Source organism: Podarcis gaigeae (assembly GCF_964106915.1).
Source record: "Podarcis gaigeae genome assembly, chromosome: 8".
Classification (NCBI taxonomy): domain Eukaryota; kingdom Metazoa; phylum Chordata; class Lepidosauria; order Squamata; family Lacertidae; genus Podarcis; species Podarcis gaigeae.
The window spans coordinates 54325811-54344716 of record NC_139684.1 but is presented as its reverse complement, the minus strand read 5'-3'; positions in this window follow the sequence as shown (position 1 = coordinate 54344716).

Sequence of the window (18906 nt, the reverse complement as noted above, 5' to 3'; positions counted from 1 at the left end):
TGGAGCTTTTGGATAGTCCACAGGGGTGGATATTTACTATAATCTATAAAATAATTCTAACCTTCACCACTGTAATAATAATAATAACAACAACAACAACAACAACAACAACAATAATAATAATAATAATAATTTATTTATTATTATTATTATTATTTGTTTCCCCAGCTACTCTAGGCGGCTCCCAACAGAATACTGTACTAAAAACACGATAAAAGATCAGACATTAAGAACTTCCCTGAACAGGGCTGCTTTCAGATAAACTTCATCATTTATAGGTAGGTGAAGGGTGCATAAAGAAAGACATATGCAATCTGAGCAGTGCACATTTTGTTCAGACATGTAATAATTTCTCCTTAAAACTGAGATCAGGAGAAACCAGTTCAGGTTCATTTGCAGCAGAAGCTAGCTGTCCACAGAACTGATGGGCTTATCCCTGCAATGTTACAAATGTCTCTGGAGCAGTTTTTCAACTGTAAACAAACAAACAAACAAACAAACAAACAAACAAACAAGACTTATAAAATTATATGATAAAATAAAGTGTCAAACAAACTTTTAAATGCATATATGTAGAAATAGTGGCTTAGACATCCTACGGACAGAAACACTTACCTGAAGCAGAGCAAATACAAAATCAGGGTTTGAGTCATTCAGCAGATAGCTCTGTTGGTTAGAGCGTGGTGCTGATAATGCCAAGGTTGCAAGTTTGATCCCTGTATGGGACAGCTGCATATTCCTGCATTGCAAAGGGTTGGACTAGATGATCCTCAGGGTCCCTTCCAACTCTATGATTCAGAGTCAAGTATTTGCTATTGGCAGCCAGAAATGGAAGGAACCTGTGTCTCCCTCTTTGCTGTCCTTCTGCCAGAAGTTTTCATTTCAACAGGCCTTTGGGAACTGACTGGAAAGGGCTTTTAATAATGCTGTTCTGTCTGCATATTAATATATTATTATTATTATTATTATTATTATTATTATTATTATTATTACTATTTTATGAGTTTAATTACTTTTTAATGATGATTTTATATGTTTTAGCTTTTTGTATTTTATTTGTATGGGTTTCATTTTGGAAGCTGCCTTCTGGAGTCCCATTATGTGGAAAATACAAGATTTAAACAATAACAACAACAATAAATAACTAATAATAATGAAAAATGGCAAGATCTCCTTTCAGATAGGAGTGGCAGAGAAACAACCCTTCAAAGCGCTGCGGCTAAAGCTTTAATTCACCAATGAAGATTGACTTTTCCCAATTAATTCCAGCGTCAAGTGATTCATTATATGAATAAACTGATTAAATCTGGGATTGGTTTTGATGTAAGAGTCCAGAGTCCATTGCAGTGTTTGCTTGGGAGCAAATTGGCATGTCTCTGAAGTGGCTTCACACCTCTGGCAAGGACTTTTCCAAGAAAGCTTGATTCAAATCATTTCCTTCCAGGAAAGGCAGAGATATGCCTCTTGTTAATCTAGGAACCACCTTTATAGATGAAAGCTGTTCTGTACTCTGAAAATGATAGCCGCACCTCACTGTATTGCAGCCAATTGTCCTGATTGCGCATCCTCACAGTGGCCACTGAGATGCCTCCAGGAAGCCCATAAGGAGGGAGGGAGCGCAATAGCCCTCAATAGCTGGTGTTCAGCCTCTGATCTGACAACCATCATGTTTAGTCACCATTGAACCTTCAGAACATCAGAAGCACCGTTCTGGATCAGGCCAAAGAGGGCCCATCTAGCCCGGAATTCTGTTCTCATGGTGGCCAAGCAGATGTCCCAATGGGAACCCACCTGAGATCAACAGCACCCTCCCCACTTGTGATTCTCAGCTGCTGCTATTCAGAGGCACACTGCCAGTGGAGGCAGAACTAGCCGTTGTGGCTAGTAGCGATTGCTAGTTGTATCCTCCATGAATCTGCATGATCCTCTTTTAAATACATCCATGTAGGTGGCCATAACTGCCTCCTGTGGGAGAGAGTTCCATAGTTTAACTATGCACTGTGTGAAGAAGTTTTTTGTTTGTTTGTTTGTTTTTAAATCTGTCCCAATTCTTCCATTGAAAGTGTGTGGCCTCTGATCCTGAAGGTAGCATACAAGCGATCATAATTAGTAGCCATTGATAACTTTATCCTCCATTAACTTATCTCATGTTCTTTTGAAGCCATCCTTGGTATGGTCAATTGCTTCAATTGTCTGGCCTCACAATGGACTTTTGTTGATCCAATTAGAGACTCGTATACAATTAATGACAAACCTAGACAGCATCTTAAAAAGCAGAGCCATCACCTTGCCAACAAAGGTCCGTATAGTTAAAGCTATGGTTTTCCCAGTAGTGATGTATGGAAGTGAGAGCTGGACCATAAAGAAGGCTGAGCGCCGAAGAATTGATGCTTTTGAATTATGGTGCTGGAGGAGACTCTTGAGAGTCCCATGGACTGCAAGAAGATCAAACCTATCCATTCTTAAGGAAATCAGCCCTGAGTGCTCACTGGAAGGACAGATTGTGAAGCTGAGGCTCCAATACTTTGGCCACCTCATGAGAAGAGAAGACTCCCTGGAAAAGACCCTGGTGTTGGGAAAGATGGAGGGCACAAGGAGAAGGGGACGACAGAGGACAAGATGGTTGGACAGTGTTCTCGAAGCTACCAGCATGAGTTTGACCAAACTGCGGGAGGCAGTGGAAGACAGGAGTGCCTGGCATGCTCTGGTCCATGGGGTCATGAAGAGTCGGACATGACTAAACGACTAAACAACAACAACAACAATACAATTAAGTCAGGCTCAAAATAGACCCACTGAGATAAATAGAGTTAAGTTAGCCTTCAGCTACTTAAAGCTGGGTTGAGTACATCCCCAGGGTGAACATTTAAGAATACACATTGCCTATCTTCTCTGTTAACAATGGAAAACAAGCCTTATCATAGAATCACAGAATTGTGGAGTTGGAAGGGACCCCATGGGCCCATCTAGTCCAACCCCCTGCAATGCAGTAATTGACTGGTTCTCTGTGCACAATGGAAACACCTATCAATACCGCCAATGTTATTCAAGGATGGAGCTGAGTGAAAGCAGGAATTTTATGAATGGGAGGCCATTGAAAACGATCAAGTATAAAAATGGACGCATCCTTGAGTAGAAGATCATTCTCACCAACTCTAAGAAACCATGCCAGAACATAAGAAGAGCCTGCTGGATCAGGCCAAAGGGAGCCAGCATCCTGTTCTCACAAGGGCCACACAAACTCCCCAATGGGAAACCCTCAGTCAGGACCTGCGCACCAGAGTCCTCTTTCCTCCTGGGGTCTCCAGCAAGAGGCATTCAGAAGCAGAGCAGAACCATCATGGCTAATAGCTCTCTCCTCCATAGATCTATCTGATCCTCTTTCAAAGCCATCCAAGTTGCAGCCCATCACTGTCTCCATAGATCCATAGAAAAGTCCTTATGTCTTTCCTGAATTTCTAACCTTCAGCTTCATTTGACAAGAAAAACTTGTCTCTACCCACTTTCCCCAGGCCATGTTATGTAACTGCATTACTAAGTGAATGCTCCAAACACTGGCAGGCAAGAATGGTTCAGACAGATACAGAGATTTTTTTCTGAAACCTGTTGTTGTTAAAATTCAACATCAATGAAAACAACAGACAGATAAACAAAGATGCATGAATTGGGGAAGAAATTATGCTAATCAGATTAGACATTTCTCCAAATTCTGCAGTATTGGTTCATGTAAAATGCATATTGTAGGGGACATGCATTGGAAAGCAAACTAAAATGCTTATTTTAGAGAAAGAATATATACAAGATATATACAGTGATTTGCATCACCCCACCCTGGCCTTCTGCCCAAGCTGGTTGCAGCCGCAGGGCTGTGTGTGTGAATATGGGCCTGCTACGCTTTTAAGTCAGATGTTCCCCTGGCTGTAATTTGGATGATACAGACAACCTATGCTTCTGACCTGCCAACATCCAGCCCTAGAGTCTTGACATGACCATAACATTGAGAGCAGGAATGGGCAAGCCTTTTCCCATCAAGAACTGAATTCTCTTGCGTTTGGGACATGAGAAGAGAGATCAGTGGTGACTTATTCAAGCTCGGGAGCTCAAAGCTTGACAACAGAGACAAGATCATGAAAGGCATTTTTGTGACAAGCCAAGCGAGTGCTGTTTTGGAGTGATCTAAGCCAGCATGACAAAACCTGTGAGCACCAAAAGAGCACAGGCAAACAGAGAGCCCCATCTGTAGTTGGGAATTTTGCATAAGGACCAGAGAATGTGCAGAATTCCATTGAGATATGAACATTCCCCAAAACCTGTTAGAGATTATGTAAAGTGACTGGGAAATGTGCACATTCTCCATGAGGCCTGCGGAATGGGTACAATGGCCCGTTGTTATGCACATTAACCATTCAACTTACATTCCTTTTTTTGTGTATAAATATGTGGTGACCGTCTCCAGCCTTAAGGAAGGCATTGCCTTTTGGCACCACTAGATGGCAATTCATACCCGTCAGAACACACTGCGATATTTGGGAAGTGCAAACCCCAGACTCTTTGCAGTTTACACAGCCTGTCTCAAAGCACTTCATTTCTTTTTCTTTAGGAGCAACCCTGGGTTAACTGTAGTTTTTGTTAGAGGAAAATGCAAATAATTTCCACATGACAAGAAGAAATATTATTAAAGCTAAACAGTGTTTTGGACTCTTGACACATCCTTGACAATTTGAATCTGGGAGCGTGACTTCTCCATCCCTTCCACCAGGGAGCCTCCACTGCATTATGGAGTTCCAACACCTCCCCCCCCCGCCCCCGGGATGGGGCTGTAATCTACATGCTAGAGGCCTTGGCCAATTTGCTGTTTTGAGCTTGCGTTGCTAGGAAACCAGAAAGGGGTCTGAAACATGTGGGCTTACTTTAGCGTTTGTCTCCTTTCCACGTAAAAAGGGTTGGTTTGCTTCTCCTGCTCCAAAATCAGAGGAGAAAGCTGGAAGACATTCAAAAGGCCAATTAGTAGGACTGTCCGCTGATTAGAGAAATCTCGCGGCCTGGCGTGACCCCTGCTTTCTCCGAAGCTCATTTGGAAGGCCTCCCAGGATAGCGTGAACTGGAACACAACCAAGCCACTCTTTTGCAAGTTTACTCAGAGTAAGCCCCACTGCGTTCCATGGAGCTGTCTCCCAAATAATTCTGCAGTAGATTGCAATCTTAATTAATTGCAGGATTTTAATTTGAATAATCAGCTGATGAAGCCTGTATACAAATAAAAAGAGTTGCACCATTCTTTATTGAAAACTTGTATTGAATCCAGACTGATTCCTACTCTGAAATAAACTGGGACTTAAGTAAATTCAGTGAGGTGCAAAATTCAAACGGCAATTACGTTCCAATGTGTGCATTAGTCTGGGAGATGCACATTAAGTTGGTTCGCTTGAAAATCCGGATCCAACCAGAATTCTGCTTCATCTCTAGCAATCTCCTTGCAGGAGCTAAGCAGGACTAGGTCTGTTTAGTGCCTGGATAGCAGATCAGGCCTGATAACTACGGTACGCCTCTCTGTGTTCCATGTCGGAAGAAAGGCAGGATCAAAATGTGCATACCTTAAAGAGCAAGGCTCTGTGCCTGCTGTGGTGTGCACCCACCCCCAGTGGTGATTGTGGTGTGTTTGGAGGGGGTGGGTTGAACACATGGGAAACCCTGTTAACTTTTAGCAGGTCCTGCTCCGACTCCTGGGCCTCTCACAGAACTAAGGCGCTTGCAAGCATTTCCTGACCGCAAGGCCATCAGAAGCGGATCATGATGTCTGCTCAAGGTTTACAGCTTTAAAAACAGTTAAACCATGGAATGAACCGCCCCAATGGGCAGTGATGGCTGCTATCTGGATGGCTTTAAAGGAGAAATATAGACAAGTTCATGGAGGAGATGGTTACTGATGGCAACTAGCCATGATGGCTAATGCCTCTGAATAGCAGTTGCTGGGAATCAGCAGTGAGGAGAGGCCAGTTGGGCTCAAGTCCTGCTTTTTTAAGGCTTCCCATAATAGGCATCTGGTTGGCCACCCTGAAAACAGCCCTGGGCTAGATTGACCTTTGGCCTGTTCCAGCTGCAGGCCTCTTCTTATGCTCCTGTGATTGTGCCCACTTTTCCTCAATGTGCCAAAGAGCTGGCATGAAGAGAGGGAGAGCGACTATATTAGCTAAGGGCAGGCACTACAGAAATAACAGTTGTGCTCACTCATGTCTTGCTTGTGGGTTTCCCATTGGTGCACCTAGTTAGCTACTGTGAGAACAGGATGCTGGACTTTTGTAGGCCTTTGGCCTGATCCAGCTACAAGACTCTTCTCCTTTTCTCATGTTCTGGCCAGGCTGTTTTGTTTTTGGTCAGTTGACAACTCCAGTTCTTTCCTCCTACCCTCCTGGTACCCTCCTGATGTGTTGGCCTACAACATCCATTATTGTTGATGGGAGATGCAATCCAAAACATCTGGAGACCACTGGGTTGGGGGAGGCTGGGCTAGAGTCACAGAACCGAGGTTCTGACCCTTAAGCACGGTGGCTGCTGGTATCCTGCAGCTCCTGGTTTCAGCTCTTAAGTTTCACATAAGTGCTTGATTTCTGTTGTAGAAAGGAGATATGCTTTATGGAAGTCCCCGTTGATTTGTCCTTTTCACATGCTACAACTTTTCCCCACACCCAGTAAGTTGAAGGCGGAGGTTTCAGTGAATTCTGAAGACTTGGGGGCGGGGGGGCGGGCGGAGAGTATTTGGAATGGTGCCACGGCCAGGTCAGGCTTAAGAGAGAATTTGGGCTGCTTTCCACCTGGCGCTGGGCAACAATGTCAAATTGTCTTGGTCATCACTGGATTAAAACAAATAGGCTTCTCGTCACATTTGGCTTTTTTTGGAAAATAGTATTTCCCCTAAAAGATATGTAAGTCACATGGTAACTTTATTTCCCATTAATTAGCAGAAAGTACACTTTATGGGCCAGAGCCTTGCAAAGCCTCAGAAGGCTCCAGGTGCCTGCAGCAGCTGTCAGCTTTTACAGAAGTTACTGGACCCTTCTAGCGAGATCCATCACTCAGCAACTCACTCTTTTGTGCAGTGTGTGCCATTTCTTTGACGACCATCCGCTATGCATACAGAAGGTTCCAGGTTCAATCCCCAGTGGCATCTGCAGAAAGGGCTGGGAAAGTCCCCAGCCTGGAACTCTGGAAAACCACTGCTGGTCCATGCAGACAACACTGAAGAATGCATCCAACAAGCTGCAAGAAAGCATCCTTTGCTCCTGTGTTGTACCTCTGTGTTGGCCACAGAAGCCAGGCACAGCCATGGAGAGCAACAAGAACATTGGTGGCGGCGGTGGCTGTTTTAAAAAACATGGGAGAACCACTTCACTTCTACATCTACTGCTTTCATGGACGTCCAAGTCAGAATTATCTATCATCAAGAGAAGTCGCACCCTAATATTTCTGTATGGGTTACTGTTCTGAGCAGGAGGAAACCTGCTGAAATAGGCGACCTCCATGAGAGGACAATGGTGTCCACTCTGCTCGCCACTGATGCTCACTCTGCATCAAGAGTGAGTGAGGATCCAGCCATGCTTGTTGCAGTAGCACAGCAGAGACACCTGTGCCAGAGGAAGAGACTGGAAGGACAGAGCCGTACATCCTGCAGAGACCTAGTGGTCAGCCTCTTTGAGGGTGGGAGGTGCTTCCCTCCCCCCTTTTCCAATAAACCATTTCTCATAGCAGCTAGGGAATGACTGACCTAGATCTGTGCTATCTGGCAGCTTCAGTCTAGTAATGTTTGATTCACCAAACAATAGGCGGTTGAAACTTGTCTCCAGGAGACTGATGGAGAGTGGTTTGGCTTTGATTGCTCTCCTCCTCCTCCTCTTCTATGTTACTTCACCACCCTAATCCCTTTATGCCTTTGTGTCTCCCATGTTCCCTATTTGTTCTGCCACCAGCTCCCCCTCGCTGGATGCAGCACTCTTCGTTCCAGAAGCGGTCCAGCCCTGTTTGTGAGTTAGGATTGTGTGCTTCTGACATGAGCAGAATTGTTTTAGGAAAAACCGCAGGTTTTGCTTAGGGCAGGGCTGTGGGATTCTGGCCCACATAGATCCATTGCACAATGACCTGGAACCATTCCCATCTATTTAGTTGCCTCATGATGCTTATCTGACTTTCATAGAGCTGTGCTTTGGCACTGTGCACTAGTGACAACTCTGGCTTCCTGTGCGCATCCTCTTGCAAGAGCTTTTCTGTCTGCTCCATTTTGGCCTCAGCCCGAAGCACCAAGAGGAGCTGTGCCTTACACGCATGCAGGCAGAACCTGAGTTTGTTATAATCTGGCACTGAGGCTACCCTTCAGCTGCTGTATTTGGCTGGGTGCTGGTGGTGATGCTGCACAGAGGACACAAATTTGCATGAGATTTGTATATGCTAACTGATAAGCAGAGCCATAAATTTAGAAATTATGCTCAGTAAAAAACAAACAAACCCCATACACAGTTAAAACAAATATTTTAAATGTTATAAAACAATTAAAATAACACTTAAGCTAAAACCCAGATCGAAACACATGACAACATTCGCCATATCTAGGAAGTCTTGCCCAAGCAAAGATATCATCAGCAGGCACAGAAGAATACAGTGAAAGTGTTTGCCTTCAGTCAATAGGCAGAGAGTTCCAAAGTGTAGGTGTTGCCAGTAAAAGATCAGTGACTTACAAATGTGGAATGGGTAGTATGTGGCACCTGTACCAGTGCAGTTCCACAGAACAAAGCCGCTGAGTGGGTGAATATGGCTCAGTAGCAAACTGGCAACCAGGGCAGGTCTCCGAGCAGAAGTGTTTTACGCTGACAAGGCCTCGCTCCCATCAGCAACCGTGCTGCAGCATTCTCTAACTGCAGCTTCCAGATCTGGTGCAAGGGAAGCTCCACATAGAGTGCAATGTAGTGATCCAGTTTTGAAGTACCGATGAATGAACTACGGTGGCCAACGTACCTGGCCCAGGAGCAGTTGCAGCTGTTGCTCGAGGCACAGCTGGTAAGAGGCACTTCTATCCCCTGAGGCTCCCTAGACTTCATGTGACAGGGCTGGATCCAGAAGCACCTCAAATCAGTGAACCTGCTCCTTCAGGGGAAGTGCAACCCCCTCCAGGATAGGCCAGATGGGGCTCTCCAGACACTGCTGGCCTACAACCCCCATCATCCCTGACCCCTGGCTGTGCTGGCTGGGATTGGGCCTGGCGTGACCACGAGCCTTTTGCAGATATTAATATTGCGCAGTTTGAAGCGATGGAAGCATAAGAACGGACTCCTTTTGGAAGAAACCATTATCCAGGTGCATAAAATATGTTACTCAAACTTTTACTTGCAGAACTTCCTTCATAAAAGAATTAAAGCATCAAATATACACCCAAAAAGATAAGACGTTGTGTGGTGGGGAGAAGCACCATTTTCTGGTTTGCCCCAGGCAGCAAAAATTCTTGGGCCGGCCCTGGCTGGGACGAGTCTAGCAGCATCTGGAGGGGACCCAGGTGGTTACCCCTCGCCTAGAGAGGAGGCTGGTCCTCAAGAACCCAACTAGAATTCGCCATCTGAGTTGGAGCTGTCATGGCACAATTTCAGGCCACCCTGATTTTCACCGGTAGTGGCTCCTGATGGGCTGTGTTACTGTGTAATGACCCCAAGAGCTGGAAGATAGCAGACTTCTGTACTTGGGAATCATGGGGCTGGAAAATTGTAGACTTGGGTGTTCGCTGTCCCTAGCTCCTGCCTTGCTTCCAGAAGGTCCCCAAATCAAACCCTGACTGTATGAGTGGGCAGCATGTAGGTAGAGAGAGACAAAAAGCTCTGCCTGGCAAAAGGTATCTTCATGCTTGTGTTGGCTTCATGGTATGTGGACTCCCCAACACCAAAGGGAGGCTTTGATCCTTCCAGTACCATGCCCAGCATTTGTGTGTGGGCAGCGGCTTGCCTAATGAAGGTAAAGTTTCTTTCTTTTTAAAAATTTTCTTTATTTATTTTTAATCTACCAAAACTAAAATAGAGTAAATTTACATGAAAAAAGGAAAAAGAAAAACATATGTTTTCATAAACACTCAAAACAACTCAAAACTATAAAATAAACCCAACTTCCCTTCACCTGTGTGTGACTTCCTTCTTTTACATTTGTTGTCTTTCATTGTGCTCAACTGTTGTTATTTATTTCTATTTCTATTTTGCTTATTGTTACCCTTTCCCTTATCCTTGCATCGTTCTTATTCTTCTATCAATATTTCTGTTCCAAAACAATGTTTCTTTATATATTCTCTTATGCAACTCCATTATTTCTTTGTTTTTTTGGTTTGATTTCCCTCTTATTATTGCAGTTAATTTTGCCATATTTATGAATTCACAGAATTTGCTCTGCCATTCTCTTATTGAGGGTACCTGTTCCCCTTTCCAATTTTTTGCAATCAGTGTCCTGGCAGCTGCCGTTGCGTACAGTGGTACCTTGGGTTAAGAACTTACCGTATTTTTCGCTCTTTAAGACGCACCAGACCACAAGACGCACCTAGTTTTTGGAGGAGGAAAACATGAAAAAAAAAATCTGAATCTCAGAAGCCAGAACAGCAAGAGGGTTCGCTGCGCAGCGAAAGCAGTGATCCCTCTTGCTGTTCTGGCTTCTGGGATAGCTGCGCAGCCTGCATTCACTCCATAAGATGCACACACATTTCCCCTTACTTTTTAGGAGCGAAAAAGTGGGTCTTATAGAGCAAAAAACACGGTAATTCATTCCGGAGGTCCATTCTTAACCTGAAGTACCACTTTAGCTAACGGGGCCTCCCGCTGCCGCTGCCATGAGATTTCTGTTCTCATCATGAAGCAAAGTTATTAACCCGAGGTACTATTTCTGGGTTAGCGGAGTCTGTAACCTGAAGCGTCTGTAACCTGAGGTACCACTGTATAAGAATATATTTACCATATTCTTGGGGATGTCTTCTATTATTAAACCCAGAAGATATGCTTCCATTTTTTTCTTAACTGTTTTAAATATCTTTTTTAATTCTTCATGTATCTTATTCCAAAATTGTTTTATGTTTTTGCACCCTCACCAAATATGGTACATTCTTCCTACTTCCCTTCCACATCTCCAGCATGCATTGGATTTTTGTTTAAAAAATTCTGGCTAATTTGTCCGGTGTTAAATACCATCAGTATATCATTTTCATTAGGTTCTCTCTCATCGTATAACACGCTGTAAATTTTATATCTTGTTTCCATAGCTTCTCCCATTGCTCCATTTGTATTGAATTTCCAAAATCTTAGGCCCATTTTATCACAACCCCTTTGATTTCTTCGCCAATCAGGGCAAAGTTTCATGGGGCAGCTGTCAAAAATACTTGAGATGACAATCAGGTAGAAGGAAACGTGGAGTGAAATGTACAGAGGCCAGGACACATGTGAGCCAAATACCTATTTAAAGCAGTCTGTGCCACAAGCATCATGAAGAAATTCGGGCCATCCACAGAGAAGAAATCCAGAGGGGAAACGTCTTCTTGCTGTTGGGTGCAGAGACCCTCACCCCCTCCTCCCTGAACCCTGAGCTTGAATTGAATAAACTAACATTTAGCTGAAAGCGTGCCAGATGTTCACACTAAAATGCCAGTTATCCAATTTTCTTTGGAAAAGTAAATCTCCTCTTGCATTTCCACCCATGCTGTGTTATGTGAGGTTACACCGGAGAACGACTCAGAGGGATGCAGTGTGCCATATTGTCAGCAGTGCAATGGAGCAGCTGACATATTTTGAAGGGAAACAACAGCAGCAAGAAAAATACATTTCTTAATCAGGCTGTCAGGCACCTATAAATGCTTTCTATTGTAATGAGTTTGGGCTAAGTAGGTTTCTGGGGTCCCCTCCAAGTCTGTCGTTTTATAACTGTAAAATGGGATTTCTGCATAGGTAGGGACTGCCGAAATCATTAAACCAGTTTCTTTGTTCGGTAAATAGCCTAGCTGGGTCCGCTGAGTCTGCTTTGTTATGTAAGTTGGGGCCAAAGTGTTGCCTCAGAAACTAACTACTGTAGTTGAAGATCCTTCTAAGGTGAGCAGAAGGGGGCATGTCTTGTACCCCTCCTTGATAGGAGCTCTGAGTGTGTGTGAGAGAGAATAAAAACCAGGCAATACTGGGATTAGAGCTAGAAAGAGGGAGAGACCTGCCTTGCTCTCTGTGAGAATCCAAGGCTCTGGTGTTGGCGTTCCACCTGGAAAACTAATGGAGGGGCAAGACCAGTTGGAGTATTAGTGATGTCTTGTCCCCAGTATTAGTCCCACCAGTGAGTCACTTAGATTGTCCCTATCTATAAAGGTAAAGGTAAAGGGACCCCTGACCGTTAGGTCCAGTCACGAACGACTCTGGGGTTGCTGCGCTCATCTGGCTTTACTGGCTGAGGGAGCCGGCGTTTGTCTGCAGACAGTTTTTTTGGGTCGTGTGGCCAGCTTGACTAAGCCACTTCTGGCGAAACCAGAGCAGATGGAAACGGCGCTTACCTTCCCGCCTGAGCGGTACCTATTTATCTACATGCACTTCGACATGCTTTCAAACTGCTAGGTTGGCAGGAGCTGGGGTGGAGCAATGGGAGCTCACCCCGTCACGGGGATTCGAACCGCCGACCTTCCGATCGGCAAGCACTAGGCTCAGTGGTTTAGACCACAGCACCACCCGCATCCCTATCTGGTTTACAGAAAGACAATAAAAAATGCAACAACATTCAATAAAATTCCCTGAAAACCAAATTAAATAATAATTTTAAAAAATCACCTGTAAAACACAAGTAGAACTGAGCAGGGTACAAAACCAAAATAACAATAACATTTAAGAATCAGAGTCCTGGAAAGCTTAGGTAAACATACACATTTTAAAGAGATGTTTGAAGGCCATTACTGTCTCCGCCTCAACTATTACCCAAGTGGGAGTCCATAATGGTAATCAGCTCACAGATCCTTGTTTTCTTAAAAAAAACCCAAACACTTTTTATTGGTTATTATAAACAGGGATCATAGGAATAATGAATGATACAAATAAATAGACCAAATATTCTCATGTCATTGGTACATCACTGATTCAATGCACAAGTTCTTGGTTCATGGGGTGGCTTAAATAAAATAAAAACAGTAGCAAAGGGGAAACAGGATAGAACAGAGTTAACAGTTTGATTCAACATCACATAGATAAAACATGTAATCAGAAGCCCTTGTGGTTGTGCTTAGAATAAGTATCAGTACTAATCATTTTTCCTCTTAGGTTATCAATGAAGTAGTATAAAGAGTATACTGATGATTGTAGGAGAGGGGTTCAAAGTGAAGATATTAATTTATGTTTAAATTTAAATTTAGATCAACCAGACTGAGCCAAATGTTGAAGGCGGGGATTGTTCATTTTCTGGAATACTGGCATATGTTATGAAATAAAACCACACTGGAGTAAAGCCATCGTTCTTGATCTGTCCACATGTCAACTGTAGTTTATTTGTTAATCTCTCAGGGAAAGCCTTTTCCCAAACTGTTTTGTACCAATTGTCTAACATTGTGCCAGAAAGGCTGGATTTTTGTACATTCCCACCACAGTGGAATGGTCTCCCTTCCTTCCTTGGAGGTATTTTAGACATCTGCCATGGATGCTTTAGCTGAGATAAAATATAGTTCCAGGTTTGGGATGCCTCAGCTTCCTTCCACTGTGGGGAAGTACAGGAGTTTGGCTTTTATTCTGGGTCTTTTGCAGGAAAAAATAAATGATTTTTTTCTCTCTGCCACCTTTGCATCTGGCTGAGTGGGATCCAAATTGTTAGTGACTGGAATAGAAACAGTAGTTTTAGTAGGATCATACTATTGCTAATCTGGGAGGGTAAAATGGGTTTGGCTCCATTTTTTTTCCAAATTTTGGATGATTTTCTGCCATACAAGGGGATAGAGTCTGTTCAGGGTTCTTGTTATAATTATTCCTAAATATCTAAGTACTGTGTGACAGAGTCTAATGCCTGTGAGTTCTGTCAATACTTTTTGGATCTTAAAGCTTCAGATTTTGAGAGGTCAACCTGCAGGCCTGATAGCGGTTGCCGATTTACTACCAGGCCAAGTTCAAATTTTATATAAAGCCCTTAACAACTTGGGACCAGTTTGCCTGCGAGAGCACCTTAAATCATATTTGCCCTCTCAACTGCAGAGCTGGCACTGGTACAGGTTCATTTGTAGGAAATCAATCTTTTCGCATGTCAGCACTCACACGTTGACACCTTCACTGTACTCTTTCCAACAGCTGCTAAAAAACATTTTTGTTTTGACAAGCCTACCCAGACATTTAAAAGTCCTGCTATGTGCTTTAATCTGCTTTCAGCTTATCGTTGACTTTAATTATTTTTGTTGAATGTTTCAAATAGCTGCTTTTACAGGTACTTTTATTGTGTTATTCTTTTTTTATAAACTGCTTTGTTTGTTTTTGCAATCAAATGACATATAAATTTTATGAAACAGATAAATGAAATTACCCTCATCCCCTCACTGCTCCTTCAACACCACATCCCCACCTACCTGGCACCCTGTTGCCAGTCCCTTTTCCCCCACAGTTCACCCTGGATTTCCCCTCCCCCACATTTTGCGCCAAACCCTGTCACTCCCCATCCTGCTACAACATACCCTCCAACATTTCTCCGATGAAAATAGGGACGTCCCATTCCATAATGATAATTTTACTATTTATACCCCACACATCTTACTGGGTTGCCCCAACCACTCTGGGAAGCTTCTAAACATATATAAAAACATAATAAAACATTTTTTTTAAAAAAACACTTCCCTATACAGGATTGCCTTCATACGACTCGGTGGTTGAATAACTCCATATCCTCCAACATTTCTCCAATAAAAATAGGGACATCCTAAGGAAAAGTGGGATCAAATCAGAAACCGGGTTCTCTAAATCAGGGACGCCCCTGGAAAATAGGGACACTTGGAGGGTCTGCTACAGCTGGCGCCTATCCCAAGATCCCATTGCTGCTGCCACTCATGGAGGAGAGGGGAATGTAGAGAAGAAAGTCTCTCTCCCCCTTTTGCTCTGTGCCACTGATAGATGCAAGGAGAATGGGAGAAGGACCTCCTGGTCTTTGTTGCCCTCTCCTCTGTGAGTGGCAGCAACAGTAGGATACAGTGGTACCTCGGGTTACATACGCTTCAGGTTACAGATTCCGCTAACCCAGAAATATTACCTCGGGTTAAGAACTTTGCTTCAGGATGAGAACAGAAATTGTGCTCCGGCAGCGTGGCGGCAGCGGGAGGCCCCATTAGCTAAAGTGGTGCTTCAGGTTAAGAACAGTTTCAGGTTAAGAACAGACCTCTGGAAGGAATTAAGTACTTAACTCGAGGTACCACTGTATTGGGTTTGGAGTTAGGGGTGAACTGTGGGCGATGGTGACGACAGGGAACATGTGAAGGCTTGCCTGGGCCACCCACCTGGCTGCCTGCTCACTCTCTTCACCTGCCCACCTGCTTGGGCATGCATGCAAGCAAGCAAAAAGGGGGGCGGTAGCAATGGCAACATGGGGAATCTGAGAAGGCCTGCCTGGGCCACCCACCCACCGACCCACTTGCTCTGCTGGCTCGCTGGCTCTGCCTGCTGTTGCCCCACTGCCGTTTGCTTAGCTGCCTACACCTTTGACCAGTGCAATGTAGCAGCGCATGAACATCACATCGTTTATAATAGCAAGCAGATTTCTACCCTGAGTTTCTGTTGATGCAGCTTGCAACATTTATCGGACAGGCTCAGATACAGGGAAAGCTTCACGCTTCGAGCAGGCTTTTTACAGCAAACAGGTATCAGGAAGAGCATAAAGATCCCCATGCAGAGATAGAGCGCTTTTGCTTGACAAGGTTAGGAATCTCATGCTTGGCCCCCAATGCCAAAATATGCATTTTTATATTGCCTCAGCAAAGCAGTGGAAGTATAAAAATGCATATGCATTTTGTACCCTTTTTTTATTTGGCGAATTGCATTGCCAGATTTGAGGACGTGCAGATTTTGAACAATAGGTTCATCTTTGTTCAGGACATAGTGAATTCAGTAGGTTCACATTAAAATGGAAGCTGAACCATTTTCTCCTAGACATCAGCTTCTGCCCTGTGTGGCTTGAGGGAATTAGATACACAGAGGAGAATTTTTTATGGAAAAATGGTTTAAATTGGCACTGTTATTTAAGGAGGGAAAAGGAGGTAAGAAGAACCCTGATACGGAACTGCCTGCCCCACATTAAGCATACCTTTAGTTGGGTCCTAATTTCCTGTTGGATAGTTCAGTTGGTTAGAGTGTGGTGCTGATAAGAGCAAGGTTGCAGGTTCGATCCCCATAAGACCAGCTGCATATTCCTGCATTGCAGAGAGTTGGACTAGAGACCCACAGGGCCTCTTCCAACTCTATGATTCTATGGTTGCTAATTTCATTTCAGCTTAACTGCAGCTCACTTTCACTGTCTGGGGCATGCACCTAGCATGTGTATCCGATGGGGTAATGCTGCTTCAAATGTTTCAACAGCCTGGCCCACATTATGCCTTCTGGCTTTGCTATTCATGAGAAAACATGTCCGCTCCAAACCCATGTGGATAAAATCTCTCCCACACCCTGTAATCTCTCTGTCCCTTTATTGTATTTTAGGTGTACTTGCATTTGAAGGACCCAATATAATAATACACTGACATGGATTAAGATGCCATCGGTAATCTGGCACATCTGATGCAGTAGATTACGCCTTTGATTCCCATAATTTTATTGATTGAAAAGCACCAACGGACACCCACAACACCTCAAATGTTGGGAAGTTCTTGAGTGGCTTTATCTTTCGAGCGCATCTTTGGAAGATGTTGTTAATCTCACGTAGGCCTCAAGTGTACAAATAGAGACAAGCTGTGTGCTTTGAGCCAAGGACAAAGTCTAATATCTGGTAGCTTTGATATTTCTGTCAATGAACATAAGTTCATATGCTTAGAAAAAATTGGAAAACGTTTATTGAATTTATGGGAAATAACCATGTACAGCTGAAAACGCTGGAAGCATTAAGATAAATTCAACAGTGTAAATAAATTTTGATTGATGTAATAATGGAATACCGAATTGTATAGTTTTTGTAAAATATGCAGGGTTTTATGATACGTAAAGTGAAACATGGAAAGAGAAGAAGGGAAGTCATTGATGTCTTAAGGATGTAAAAAAGGAGTACTTTAAACTGAAAAACAGAAAATTCTATAAAAATTATATGAAAAAAGACATTTCCATCTATGAATGAATAGTCCCAAGTCCAGAATGTCCTGGGTAACAGAGTCCTTCCAACATGGTAGGCAGTAGACAGAACAGACAGCTGTGCAGGGCAGACTTACCTCAACTGACTTCCAGCAACACTGGCTGAGACTGATGGGAGTTGTAGTCCAAAACATCTGGAGGGCACCTGGTTGGGGAAGGCTGTTGGAGGGTGTCAGCACAGCAGGGGCTCCTGGCTAATTAAGAAAGTGCTTTGTGTGGAACACAACCCTCCCTTTTTCCAGGCTTCATTGTAATCCAAATTAAAAGTCAGTGTGGTGTAGAGGTTGGATAAGGACCTGGGAGGCCAGGGTGCAAAAAACCCCTTAGCCATGAGTATTGGGGGGACGGGACACTGGGCCAGTCACTGCTTTGTAGGGGTTGCTTGGCTCCTTGGTATACATCAGAGCTCACGCTAATGACACAAACTGGGGAGATGGCTTGAATGCAAATGGAGGAAAACTCCAGACGAATGCAATCCAACACTGGGGAGTGCTCATTATTGAGCTTAATCAATGGCAGTGAAGGAGACACATAAGGCATACTTTGCTTCCTCCATTGCACCTAGGGTTGCCACCTTTGATCGGGGCAAAATACAGGACAGGTCAGGGGGTGGGGATTAGAGGAGCGTGCACGCACACACACTTGTGACACCAAATCCCCTCTCTCCTTTGTGGAAGGGGGTTCCCCGCATTTGGCCTCCTTCCTCCCTCACAACCCTGGCCTGGCCCTGCTCTTCCCCTCAACTCACGTACAGAAGATGGGCAGGGGCCAGTGGTACATGGCTGGCTGCCATGGGCGACTTGAGCTGCACCTCTAGCCTCTCATCCATGCTGGCATCAGAAGAGACTTGAGCTTGGAGGAAGGAGAAGGAAGGGGGAGAGGTCAGGAGAGGTTGGGGTGGCAGAGGGGACTGAACAGAGGTGGGCCCTCACCATGCTAGACTGGTGGGCAGCATCTGAGGAAGAGCACAAGAGAGAGGGAAGGAAGGGAGGGGTTGCTCCCTCCCCCTTCTCTCTAATTTCACTTTCTCCTATTGTCCGGGCTCCTCATCAGCCACACCAACAGTGACGAACTGCCATTTTGGGCCAGCTCAAATATGAGAAAAATGCATGCTGTTTGAAGCCCAAATGAGACAGGAGCTCATTAGGGCTTCAAAAATGGAGATATTCTGTAATTCCAGGGACTGGTGACAACCCTAATTGTGTCCTCAGTGTGTGCTATGGGGCCTTTTACAGTCTGGCCTGAAAGAGATGGTTCACTTTGACTCGTTTGCAAAGCATTTTGAGGATAAAATTGCTTGCATCTGTGGGGACCTTGACAGAGGTTAGCAGATGAATCTCAAGAGGTATCCAGAGCTTTGGCTGGTCCTGTTATGTTGGATGAGTTTCTGTTAGTAAGGCTCAAGGATGCAAACAAGTTGTTTGGTATGGTCTGGGCAGCCACCTGTGCTCTTGGCCCTCATGGTTGATAAAAACTAACAGGGAGGGGGCAGCTGGCTGGGCCAGGCAGGTGACTAATGCTTCCTTGCAAGAGGGGGTGGTCCCTGCTTGCTTGAAGGAGAGACAGGGCGAGTGTTAAT